This window comes from Aptenodytes forsteri, unplaced genomic scaffold (assembly GCF_000699145.1).
Source record: "Aptenodytes forsteri isolate BGI_AS27 unplaced genomic scaffold, ASM69914v1 Scaffold143, whole genome shotgun sequence".
Taxonomy (NCBI): domain Eukaryota; kingdom Metazoa; phylum Chordata; class Aves; order Sphenisciformes; family Spheniscidae; genus Aptenodytes; species Aptenodytes forsteri.
The window spans coordinates 3,829,298-3,842,886 of NW_008794951.1; the positions used below are offsets into that span (position 1 = coordinate 3,829,298).

The 13,589-nt window shown below is 43.4% G+C and overlaps 1 protein-coding gene across 1 annotated transcript in view; it reads left to right on the top strand.

Moving 5' to 3' along the window:
- The window catches only part of IL1RAPL2 (interleukin 1 receptor accessory protein like 2), a 389,202-nt gene that overhangs the window by 43,923 nt on the left and 331,690 nt on the right, over positions 1 to 13,589 (top strand). The window lies entirely within an intron of this gene.

The window sequence follows — 13,589 nt, forward strand, 5'->3', positions numbered from 1 at the left end:
GCTGCATAAAAAAAAAAACACCCCCAAACCTTTTTTTTAATTGCATGGTTTTTTTTTTCCCCCCCCCCCCCCGTTACTTTTTGCTTTCTAATAATGTACAAACTGCTTTCTTAACATTTAAAAAAATCTTCTCTTTATGTTTTTTTTTGTCTTCCACCTGAGAAGAAAAAAAAAGATTCTGAGTTGTTGCAGATTACCTGGATTTTAGGTAGTGCTGCAGGATTGCCTATAGCAGCCTGGGCTTGCGCAGCTGTCCAGGGGCAAAAGATACCATAATTGCATTTTATCCCCAGTCTTTTCTGCACCCTGTATTCCTATATTCCACCCCTGCCACAGTCTCCACAAAAAGCATTGTGGCAGGTCTAAAACCCAGTTTGGTTGCTGGAATAGTGCTTGGAAATATTACTGAGTTTTGAGCTTAAAGAAGATCAGATATGTGCATATGGAGAGCACTAACTGAAATACGTAGTGCAGTACATTATGGGTAGTGGTTTTGTTTTTTATTTCTTTCCATTATTTCCCTCAACACTTTTGTGGGGGGAGTGGGTTAAGTGCTTGTTTTTAAAGTTTTCTTTAAAACTACAGTTTTGCTGACTCTGCAAATTGGGCATTTTTAAATGCTATTGCAGTCCTCTTATAGTGAGGTGAATTGTATTTCTATCCTGTGAAGTACCACATGCCTGGCTCTATTTGTTATCTTTAACCTTCGTGAAAGTGCATTTGAATAACAGAATCTGCAAATAGAGCTCAGGAAGAAGAGAACAATATATGAATATGAACAATTCTGAAAAAACCCTTGTAAAATAAATAGGCAATACTATTCTTACTGTAAAGAAACCAGGGGCCTGATATTATCTGATGCTGAGCACCCTGTACATGGGTGGCAGTCAGCTCCTCTGAATTTCAAGTCATAAAGCGACTTGCCAGTCAGCAGCTGGTCTGTGACGGGACTGCCAAAGGACCTTGTTCTCCCTATTATATGCAAACTGTGCTACCCCGACAGTAATGGTGTGTTGTGAAGATTAAGCAGGCTCAACATTTGAATTTGAAATTAATTTTATTTGTTACATTTAATTAACTATTATAATCTGTAAAATGTACTGTGTAAAACACACAAAATGAAAACAAATGACCATCTGTGGCAATTTAGCATATCTTCTGTGATCAAAAAAAATGAAAGAGGCAGCTTTATCTTGAAAAATTACCCTCGAGGTAAAAGGTAATCCTTCAAAACTGGCTGCCAGATAGGAAAGTGTAAACCTTCACATTTGTGTCCTACCCAGGGCTCTTTCTCTAACGTGGAACTGCTTTTACTGTTCTTAAGAGAAACCTATTAATTTTGATGAAACTTCTTGTATTAGGATGTAAATAAAGATGCTTGTGCTGAGAAGTACTACCTGGCTGCAAAGGTGGTCTTTGTCAGAGCCTGTTGGACTCAATGGAGAAGCCTCTTTGGTGTTTTTATTTTGCTTAGACCATATTCTGGTAAGTGTTCAAAATACGGATGTGTCTGGGTTAACAGAGGACAGCAGGCACATGCTCGGGATGACTCTCGTTCCAGGTAGCTGTAGCACTGATAGGAATCCAGAAGGCGCTCATTAGAGAGAAAGTTATTGCTGTGTTATTTTGATCATAAAACATGTGATGGGATCTATCCTGGCAGAAAAATATCTAGCTTATGTTTGTGCTTGTTGGGCTAACTTTATAGCAAATGTTTTGCTTTATGTAACAGAGCTTCAGGTACTGCAGGTTTTAAAACGGCCTTCAGCCAGATACTGAATTGCTCACCTCCAGGAAAGTGAGAGGGAAAAGTCTGGACTCCACAAGAGGTGGGTGACTTGAGGGTAAAATGTCAAGACCAGATCTCACTGCTGGCAAGGGTGCAGGGAACTGTGCTGAGGATGAGCCAGTAAGTCCTGCCTAGATGAGCTCTGCACCTGGTCTGTCAGGTAACCTCCTTGTGTGGTAGGGTCAGTCACTGCCAGCCAGCCTCAGGGTTTAAGTGACTATCTGATACGAAACCCATTGAAATGAGCCTTTTCATTACAGGCAGTGGGCTGCCTCTCATGGTTTTTGTATGTTCTGGAGAAGTTATAATCTTTTAAGCCCTGTATCAGATTTAAGGGTAAGGATAAAGGATGTTTGGGTCTGTTGGTTTCTATAAAATACAATTTTACTTCAACCAGTCAGCTAATCCAAGTTGCTTGAGACTGCTAAGTCTTCACGTGGTTGGAAAGAGCAGGTAGTTTAAATCTCTGAAAGAACAAAACACAGCCGGACGTGGAAGTTACAGAATCCATTGCACTGTCCAAAAGTGGCACAGTAGTAGTGAAAAATTGCTTTGCGTGCTGATGCTTTCTAAGCACATCTGCTCTGCAAGTGTCCCTCTGTGATGACAGATGGGGGGGCTGGGGGGGGGGGGGTTTTGCCTTTGGCCTTTGGAGGATTTTGTAAGCGGGTGGAATATGTTGAGATCTGCCTCCCTGTGAACAAAGTGTAGTGGTGCTGGCACTTGACTGGGCTGTCCCATCCATTAGGTAGTGTGTAAGCAGGGCAGTACAGGAGTCTCTGGAAACTCTAGTTTGAGAAAAAAATTAACATTAATGTCAGCAGGACCAAATCTGCCTACCTATTAACTTGCCTGAATTCGAGACGCTGGCGCTGAAGCTGAATTTAGCTTGAAGTCCATGTGCATGTAGCTGTCTGCAGGAGCGGAATGCCCCTTGCTTGGTTCTCCACAGCCTTCCTTCTGGCAGGGCTTGTGATGTGTGCCCACGGGGTGCCTGTCCTGTCAGGCCAAGGCAACTTTGCATCCCTTTCCTTCCTCCTTTGGGTATGTTTTCTGAAACTGTCGTTGCTGGTTTGCATAGAGACTAACTTCTGTTGTGCTTGGTTCTTCGTATGATTATTTCTATATCTTCCTCCCTTTGCCAGCTCTCATAGATTTTCTTTTGTATTTGTTCGTCACCGGCAAGATCTTTTGTTTCTTTAGTATAAAACAAAATACATATGGGTTTTCAAGTCATTGGAATAAATTAAAAGCAAATGGACTGCAATGCTTCTCATAAAATACATGATTTGTCCAAAAGCAATCTGGACACTTCATTTTCTTCATGAAAATTAACTATATTTCTTGACCTAAAGAGCTGGCTGTAATGTTTTAAGCTCCTACTCATAATAGATCCAGCTTCTGCCTACTTTGCTCACCACTGTGTTCGTAGCAATTATTTCTCATTTTTTAGGAAGGCTAATAAAATACTGCTTTGAGAACATTCTTAACCTTATAAAAGAGATCCTCTTGTTTTCTCTTCCACTCTTGGGTTGTACTGGTTTTTACAGGTTTGCTAGATCGAGGTGTGAAAACAAGAGCAGCTCTGGGCAAAGCAGAAGGGTGCTCAGGCAGGGGCAGCCCCGGCAGCTGCTGCTCTGCTCTGCCTCCTCATTGGTGCCAGAGCCCTGGAGAGCCAGGCTGGGGTCTAAGGGACGGGGCAAGGCATACGTGTGATGGAGGAGATGGCTTGGTCCCAGCACCAGCTGTTGTTGACTGTCTCTCTGCTATCCCATCCCTGGTAGCAGGAACAGCAAGTCTGGCTCCCACCAGCTGGAGCAACCCAGGCTTGATCCATGGGCAGCAAAATTCAATTTTGCCTGCACAACTAGAAGCCTCGAGCAGGGGCGATGTGGCAGCTGCTGCCCTCCCCAGTGCCGGTGCAGGCTGGAGGAGGAGGTACTCTGCAAGTGCTGCTTAATTGCTATGTCTTGTGAAGCACAACCACATTCAAAAAGGACTTCAGTAGAATCTGTGCAAGACTGCAATCCCTCGTCCTCGCTTTCTCACAAAAGTGTGCTGTTCCTCCCGTTTAATTTTTCTAGACGCTTTCAGGAGAGGAGTTGGGCTGAATACCAGGTGGCCAAATGGAAACGGAGTTGCTGTCGGCCATTGAAGCATGTGAAAAAGCTAGTCCTCTCTTCTGGCTCCACTTTAATGGGATTGCTCTGGGTGCCTTTGCTCTGGGAAAGCGCACATTCAGGCCATGACTCAGAGAAGTCCTTGAATGGGTTTGTGGTCTGCAGGAATAGGGCGTAGCTCAGGAGGAGACAACTTTCTTTTTCCTCTTGTGTATTTCTTTAAAAAAAAAAAAAAATTCCTGTCCTCAGCCGCAGTGTTTGATGAACTCTGGTTGAAATGCCAGCTGTATTCACTTGTGTTTTCCCTCCTGTGCTATCTCTTCAAGCAAACTTTTTTCAACTGCTGATTGCACAAAGACAACAGACATAAGCTGATGTGCTGCTGGAGTTGCTGCCTTATGCTGATGGGTATTTTGGTGCTGCAGCCTGTTGAGTGTATGTGATAATTGGTTTCCCTTTTGGTCTTTGAGGACAGAAGATGCAATTAGCGTGTCCAGCATATTTTCTTTTACACATTCTCAAAATTGCAATTCTTTTAGGAACACATTAAATTGGGACTTGGTTCTTATATTGTAAAATACCTTTGCTTTCTGAGCATCAGAAGAAATTGCTTGCCCTAGCTGCTGCTCTGTTGGTATATTTGAATTCAGTTGTGGTGTCACAAGTGCAAGTACAAAATCCTATTGAAGTACACCAAAAACATTAAAGGTACCTCTGCAAAGCTCTTGAGACTTGGAGCTTATACCAAAGGACAGGTGTTGGCCCTCAATTTGTCTTTCAGGCAAGACTTGAGAGGCTTGTAGGTGGATGATGGGGGATATTTACATGTTAAACTTTAGGCAGGATTTCATAGTGTACTGAAAACAACTTGCGTTGCACTTTAAAGTTTACCAACATCTGATTTCTAGCACCTTGCCACTTCTGAATAACAACACAGCCAGCCTACACTGCAATCTGGCTACCTGGATGAAGGCTGCATCTGAGGAGAAAAGAACAAAACGTGAGGGGCATACAGTTTCAGGTTTGCATATGCCTACATGAATATACTGAGACAGTTTTCCCTACTAGAGATGACTGGAGACTTTCCTGGGATGCTGGAGAGCAGCTGGGCAGTGGTAAGATCAAAGGCTGTATGTCCTTTTCCCACATGTCCCGTATCAGTTGTCTTGTCTGCTGGCTCATGCTCATATGCGGATGTACATTTATTCCTTGCTGGGACAGAAAAAAAGTGTATTTTTGTTCCAGTGAGAAATTGTAGCACACTGAAATGTCAAGATTTTGCAGGCTAAGAAATATGTCTGCTGATGAGAACTTATTGGGATTATTCCAATCTTGGAATAAATGACCAGAAAAGGAGAAAGGATGGAGCAGGGAAAAAAAGTGTGATTCCTCTGACTTTGCTTCTCCATGAATGCCACTGAGGAAATATGTGACCAACTGCCAACTTCTGCAAGAAAGAGAAATATCTTCATTTGGCTCTGTGGGATTCCTTTGCAAAAAAGTAACTTAAATGGGTAAATAATCTTTTGACAAAATTCACCTTGTGTAAACAATAAAAAAAAAAAAATCTGGCTTTGATTGTAAATCAGTTAACTGATTCACATTTCTATTTCACTGATTTCCTATTTCTGTTTAAAAAAAAAAAAAAAAATGCTGGATTTCACCACAGTGTCCTGGTTTTGAACAGACCTGGGAGGACACCCCCAAACCTTGCTCTTCCAGACCTTGGTCTCTTCAGTAACCTGCCTTTGAAATGCCACTGTTTACCAACAGCCACTTCAGATTTACAGCAGTTATTGTCCTAATTACAGACAGAAACTTTTGTCTGAGAGATAACTGTATGGAAACTGTCAAATGCTGACATTTAATGGCAACCATGGGAGCTGGAGATCTGTTGTTTTGGAGAAGGTTCTAAAAATACTCCGTAAAAAGTAAATTTAAGATCTGTTACTGCTATATGTTTTAAAAATCTTCCCTGTCGCTGAATTTCATATTTCATTAGAAACTAAATATCCTACAATAAAATAAAAAAGTAAAAATCCCCAGTAGGAATAAAATATGGCATTTGTGTTCATTTGCCTGTTTGTTTAGGGTTATTACTAGCAAAGCAAATTTGGAACAAACCCTATTAGGATTTCTACTCCTGTCTGTAGAGCCCTAAGCCTGGCATGTAGCCATTAATTTACCAATTTTGAAAGGATTTTTATCTAATAAAAAGAGAGGTGAGTAAGAGCCTGCACTTCATTGCAGACACAAAGATACAGTTTTGACAACATTATCTGAAGCCCCTGTGATAAAGCTTCGACACTCAGTGGAGGGGAATAGGCACGCAGAGCTCTGCTCACCGAGCATCACAGGGAGCCTGCTTTGCTGTGCCGGCCATCGTGCCGGGGAGAGGGGTGGGCTGAGAGCTTCAGTCTGTCAGTGTTGGCTGGAGGATTTACATGCGTAACTCCTGCCTAGGCTAGCCAGAGCCAATGCTTAGAGTATCAGATGTGTTGTTGAGAAGGATGGGAAGGAATAAGGGGTGAAGGGGGGGGCCTTTGCCTGCTGCTTAGCAGTGCTTGACAGACAGAAGTCAGTCACAGCTGGAGGTGGTTCATCTCTAAGCGCACATGAGGGCTAAGATCTGCTAGCAGTTAGCTAAGCTGGGACTAAGTGGGCTCAGGGGACTGTTGATTGCCTCTGAGGGATGCCAGAGTTACCAGGAGGGCTTTGTATTGCACAGGTCTCAGCGAGCAGATCCAGTGCAAATCCAGGGGAAGTGACGTGGTCAGACCCAGGAGGAGGATGATGGTGATGCTCTGTACAGGCTGCCTGTTTGAATACCATCTCTGCTGGTTGCTTCTATTTTCAGTTAGTTTGGCTTGGAAACAGGGTTTTAAGCAAGGCAGGCACTGAGCATCCAACTGTGCTATGGAGGTGTGTGGTGGTATGAGTGTGGGAGTCTGGGATTGCCTTGAGCCAAGAGGGGAGAGGATGGATCCCATTAGGTGTCAGAGCCAAGGTGTGTGTCGGGGAGCTGCAAGTATTGGGTCTGAGGTGGTGGCTGGGAGAATCTTCCTCTGTCCTGGAAGATGTTGAGATAGTCAGGAAGGAGAAAACTGGGGGCTGGGGGGAGAATTTAATCCTATTTTCTCTACTTAGCGAGAGAAATGTTATTAAATGGAAGAGATTGGGTAAGGTAGGGCAAATTGTGTCAGAAGAGGGGCTGGGGCTGCTGTTGTGCCCTGGATTTTGTGGCTGATCTCAGCTTAGCATAGGTCAGATGCAGGGGAAGAGTCTCACCCCCGCTGGGCACCCTGCGGATCATGGTTGTCATCTGGGCTATGGTCAGGCTACTTTGGTGTTGAAGATGCAGCACACGCATTTTTCACCTGTGACAAAGAGCATGCATGTCCGTGCTGGGCCATTTTTAAGAGGAGGTAACTTTTGCCTTGTGTGTTTTGTAGACTTCTGGGGGCAGTGGCGTTGTCTGATAACAGCGTGTGCAGTGTGCATGCAGGTGCTTGGTGTTTCGTGGCCATGTTCAAGCGTTAGTGCTTTTGAATATTCTCTTCTTGTCTTGAAGGGTTGATGAACCATAGGTCATGCACAGGAGAGGATTAGGTTCTGCCATTTGTAACATCAGTATTGTTCTGAACTGTGCTTCCCTTCCTTGCAAAGTGGTTGTTGTGGTATCTTTTTCCCATATCTCAACTACAAAAATGGATCGACCTTCAGTTTAGTTGGCAGAGGGTCAGAGTTGTAGCTGAAGGGCTAGAGAGGGAAAGGTGGTTTGGGGAAACCAGCTTCGTGATGAAAAGAATGGTAGTGACTGTCTGCTGGTGCCAGTCCAGCAAATGCTCAAGTTGCACAAAATAGGTTAAGGGTGAGAGGTAGATAAAGGCATCTTGAAATCTCCCTTCAAAATTTGTCAGCTCTTAGAATGGTGGGATTAGCATACCAGTTCTTTCCTAATGGAAAAGGATTGGGATTATTTAGCTTTCATGAAGATTATGGCGTTGTTTAGACTTTTTTTTTCCCCTCACACTTTTTTGTGCCTTAAAAATCTAGCTGTGTGGGCTGGAGGAGCTCTGAAATGCAGCCAACTGGCAGGCCGTAAACTAACTTAAAGCAATAATTTTATAAAGCTAAAATAATAGAAATCCTGGGAAAAGCAGCGTTTTGCATGCGCATCTTGAGATCTGTGGAGTGTGTGTGTGCGTGCGCTCATGCTTGTGGTGGGGGAGGTGTTTGTCAGAGTACACCTGCCTGTCTTCTAAATTAGCTAACTGAGGGTTTGGTTTCCAGCGAGATCTATCTGTCCATCTAGCAGGCCCCACGGTTGCCAATTACTACCTCCGCGAATGCTGTCAAGCCACCGCCACGGCTGGCAGTGCTGTGCTGTTGCTGACGCCTTGGCAATCATTGTTTTGTGTGGCTTTTTCAGCCAGTATCGAGGCATGCCAGCAACGGTGCCCGGTCGGCAGAGGTTGGCCTGACCAGTCGAGTGTGTGAGTCAGCTTCTGCCTCTGCCCTGGCGTTGTGCGGATGGTCAGTCTGCTGGTGAGGCCCTGGCTGATCCCTTCCTCCCTGGCTGATCCCTTCCTCTTGGTGAGACCCCCAGCATTTTCCCCTGCCACTTCAAGTGTTGTTTGAAAACATCTTACCCTGTTTATGCTTGAGATGCATCTGAAGATCCTGCCACTTACATATATTCCATAAATTTTCTTGTGCTGACAAAAGCATGACCTTTTAAGATGCAGATCATTCTTGCCTTTATTGCAAAGCAGTTTTTTCTTTCTTTTCTCCAATGTTTCTGAAGTTTTCTATTTGTAGTAATGACTTGACATCCAAACAGGTCAATACCTTGCTGATTTGTTCTGATCTGTGTATTCAGCAGGAACCATCTTTCCCTAGAAAAGAGGTGGGGGGAGGAGGAAATCCTACTCCTCTTCAGAGGAGTCTTGGCAGGCGTAATCACAGGATTTGTGATTCATGTCCAATATATGTAAGAAGAGCTGACATCTTAGGGCAAGTTGCAGATATTAAGGGGCTAAGTAAAACCTGCTTTTGATGTTTGTGGATTTCACTCTGCTAGATGAAAAGTGAAGTTGTTAATTCAGTTGATCAAACCTTCAGTCCCTTTTTACACTACAGTTACTGCGTTAAATGCTGTCTCAGTCAGCTCAAATCTCTACCTTTTCCTTCTGTAAGGCACTGCAAAAGTTAGACCTGTAACTTTAGTCTGTTTTAAGGAACCTGCAGCTAATGCTGAATAGGATGGGACTGCTGAAGGAGCTATAAAAATTGAGGTAGTAATTACATGCAGTCACATCGTATTTAATGATGAAACCTGGCTGTATGTTTTTGTATGCAGAGGGTTTTCTGCATTGGATTACTGGTGCTGTGAAATTTTAGCCTCTTCTTGTATTGGCCCGTTGCATTTTCTGGCTGGTTTCTTCTCTTCTGTTGATTTTCTCAGCATGTCCATGCTGCGTATTTGCCTGAATTTGGAAGGAGCTGCAGGACCAGGTCTGGTTCTGTGTTACCATGCTTTGTGCTGGAGTTAGTCTCTTCATTTCTGTTTCTCTGACTCGTCCGAGCTTAGAAATCGTCAGTACCATACGAAGATAAGAGGGAAGGGTTCTGGATTCCATCTGCATTGCTGAAATTCAAATCCCCATGAGGCTCATTTCGTAGCAATGTAAAACTTGCCTAAACAATAACAGGAGTCTTGTCTGCATTTAAGATTGCAGGATCTGGCCCTAAAACATCTGGGGTATTCAACTGCAGTGGTAGCACAAGGTCATGGAGGAGGGGAAACCTTTTGACGTTGTGGAAATACGCAGCAGCTGCTCAAATGCAGGGGTGTGTTACTTTTTGGGGGGTTTCAGCTTTGGAGGAAGGCCAGCTCTTTTGGCAGAGGAAACAGGTGAGGGCCCCTGACAAGGTGCAGGAGTGGTGACTCTGGAGTGCGAGGGACTGTGTTTCAGTGGAAAGTATCAGGGTTGAGGGGGCTAAAGGAGAGGGGACGTAGAGAACAGTCTTGGAGGCTTTTCTAGAGAGAAAAGGTGTAAAGCCCCAAATCCTGCTCCTGGGATGTTTTTGCAGACTCACTGAAGCAAAAGAAAAACCTTGAAAAATTTAGGATTCGAGCAGTTACTGCATCTCGTCCAGCAGGAGCAGCAGCATGTGGCAATTTACAGATGCAGGGCTGTGCACTGCAAAAGCCCTCTGTACAGTGTGTGCGTGGTCTTTGCCGGTGTGCCAGCAGCAGGAGCCGTTTCCTGCATATACCAGTGCGACTGCCGAGGCAATGGGCTTGTGTGCCGGAGCAGGGCCAGGCGCTGGCTGCAAGTGTTAATTACACATTAGAATTTTAAAACAAATTGTTTATAGCATGCTTTTAAAGAAGGAGCAGATAACGCACACCAGTGACTATTTAATGTAAAGCTTAAGGTAGCCTGTGATATGACCAGTTTTTATTTTGTTTTCGTTTTAATTTTCCACCCCCCCCAACCCCCACCCAAACTTTAATGCTGTCAGATGATGCATTATCCATATCTAGATGCCTACTGTTCACTGTGCAGGTTATCTCCACTATGACAGCTCTGTATCTTCAATGGCAGATACACTGCTCTTGAGTCAGAGTAGATTTACAGATTCTATTATACTTCTATTGAACAGCTCTTAATCTGGGCAGAGGAAAACATGCTGCAAACAGCGCATTTTATCCCTTGCCTTTAGTGTTAGAACCCTTTTTGGCAGGGTTGGACATTGTGTTACAAATAGTCCAACATCAGCTCAGTCTCTACCACTAAAAAACCCCCATAACCCTGTAAATGCTGGAGGTAGTGGTTTCTGTCACTCCCAAGCGTACCTGAGTCTGAATGAAAACTAGCACTGGCATTAATTGAAGGTCTTTGTCTATGTAACCTGGTTATAGTACACAGGTCACTTAATGTTGCTTTCTGTTCTTGTGCTGCGTTCCTGTATTACAACCTTCATGTAAAACAAGAGAGTTGTGAGTCTTAGTATAGAAGCTGTCTTCAGCCCCTTCTTGTTTTGGCAGCTTTATTTTTGACATCACAGTTTCTTTAATAATTGAAGATTATATGCGTGAAGAAATGTAACTGTTCTGTGCATGAAAAATGACATTTGTTTTGCTTGTATGATTTTGCAAACAGAGTTACTGCATTATTTAGCCTCTTTTGAGCAGCATAACACTGGATGCTGCCCTTGACCTGTAAGGAATAGCAATGGCATTGCTCTGTGTATGTAGCACCTTGTTATAATTAGCAGTTTCTTTCCTTTTTTAGTTGTAAGCAGTGAAATATAAATTAGCAGTAAGTAGGTAAGAGCATACCAAATACTCTAGGAATGTTATGAATGTGAATAGTCCCTGGTGGGTTTTTTCTTTTGTGTCCCCCCCCCATTGCTCAGCTTTCTCCCACCAGCTGCTTTGACCTTGTATCTACCTTGAGATTCACACTCCTTACTATGTTTTTTTTTGATTGATCCCTGCTGTTAGTGCTTTGAATGCCATTGACTCAACACTGTGGTTATTCCTATAGCTCAGCAGTTCCACCTTGTTTCAGCTGCTGAAGTCTCTCTCTCATCTTTCTCTCCTTTTTGTTCATTAAAGAGAAAGGAAGGAAGAAGGTGAGTTGGAATCCATCACTGGGAAGTATACAATTTGATTTGATTCTGTTTGAGGAGGGGGAGGACCGTGGCTCTTCCTTATGTGCCAATGTAGGTCATGAAAATGTATAATCAGCTTACATTTGTATCCACACGCTGCCAGGAAGTAATCCTGCTTAGCATCACTTTATGGGGTTTGGAGTCTTTCTGAACCTTCTAATCCCTGGTGATATTTAAATAACATGTTGTGATCACCGTTTGGCTCAATTCATGTAGAAAGGATGGATTATACAGATGTATCAGCATGGAAATACACATGTGCCTACACACACACACACGCAGAATGTATGTATTCAGCATGCAGAATAATTTTCATTTGCAGACTATGGGCTAAACCCTGGAACACGGTGGGAGAGTTCTCTAGACAGGTGCTCTGGGACGGCTGCGTGTCTGGGGAAAGCAGATACTACAATGGTGATTTGCCATGCTATTTTTAGACAGAAATTTTGTTCTAAAACTAGAAGAGCTGCCATGATTGTCCCATTTCTGCAAATAAAGCTCAAGAGCATTTGCTACTTCAACACTCAGGATGAGACAAGTGTGGGTTTTGTTTGTCCCCCCCAGTTAGCCAAAGGGGGTCTGCCCTGCAGATTTATGATTTGAAAATAGCTGTGAAGAGCTGCTGGGTGAGTCGTGTGCAGAAGGCAACAGAAAATTTCTCAATCTACGGCATCCAGCACCTACACAACCTACTCCTGCCTCCCACGTGCAAACTTTTTCTGCGAAGCATTGAACCCCAGGGAGGTCTAGAAGTCCTGCAGACACCACTGGCCAGGGCTGTGCTTCGCCTTTTTCTGGGAGAGGAGCTATTCGTGAGGCTTCACCAGAGTCAAAGGGAGTGTTATTGGCCAGAGTTCCTCCCTTGCTTGCCATCTCCAGTGGTGGAACTGTGAATACAAATGTTTCTTCTCCAGCTCCCCTGTGTTTTGAGCAACCATCTGTGTTTGCCCCATCAGCTGTGGTGTGGATATAGGACATACCACTCTGTACCTTTGGCTAAATACTTCCTGAGGAATTCACCCAGGATGTGTTCCAAGCATGGGTCCAAAGTGTAGCAGTTACTATTCTGAATTAAGCTGTGGTCCTGTCCTGGCTTGCTCCAGCGGTCAGTCACATACCAGTAGATGAAAACAGTGTGCACAGGAGGTGCCAGTACTGACCCCATAAGGGTCTGGCTTTGCAGGACTTGCTGGCAGTGTGTTATACACGTATAAGGCCTGTAGCCCTACATTTGTCTTTAACGTAGCTCACAGAAAATGTGCGATTTCCATTGCCAGAGAGATGGACTTTGATCTAGCAAAGCACATATATGAGTAAATAGATCCACCTCTTAATGGAACAAATGAAAGTGCTTAAACTTCAGCCCTTGCACTTGTGTACTGCTAGCTCTGATAGCAGCGTGCAGTTAGCACTACTGGTTGCTTTTGGAAGAAATGTCAGAAACAGGAACAGTATCCACAGTAGGAAGCCAGGTTGTGATTCATGAACACCAATTTCGGATGCACGGCATGCTTTCCAGATTAGAATCAGGTTCATACAATGGTGTCATTATGAATTTATATTAAAAGTCCTTTCCACTGGCATGAGAAATTGTTATTGCAATAACACCCATTCTATTGTTAATAATAATTGAAATGCTTGAAATAAGAAAATACTAGCTGATATTTAGACTACTTATTATCAAATCAAAGTTCCTCAGATAAAATCACTTAATTAAGCTGCATTCTATTTGCTAAGCATCTAGATCAGTGTTCAATAGAGGTAAATAATGCTCCTATGATTTCTAATACCAGCTAGCATATTCATTTCTTGAAGCATTACTACAATAACCAGCATTTTTGGAAAGCTGTGTTGTGTAGCCAGAAACTGATCTGCTGTGCAGTTGACAAAGGATTATTAATTTAAAGCAAATGTTCAGTTACACACAGAAAGTCTTTGAAAGCCTCCAAATACTGTTTTGTGAAACAAGGTTTCCCTTGTCTTCTCAAGTTACT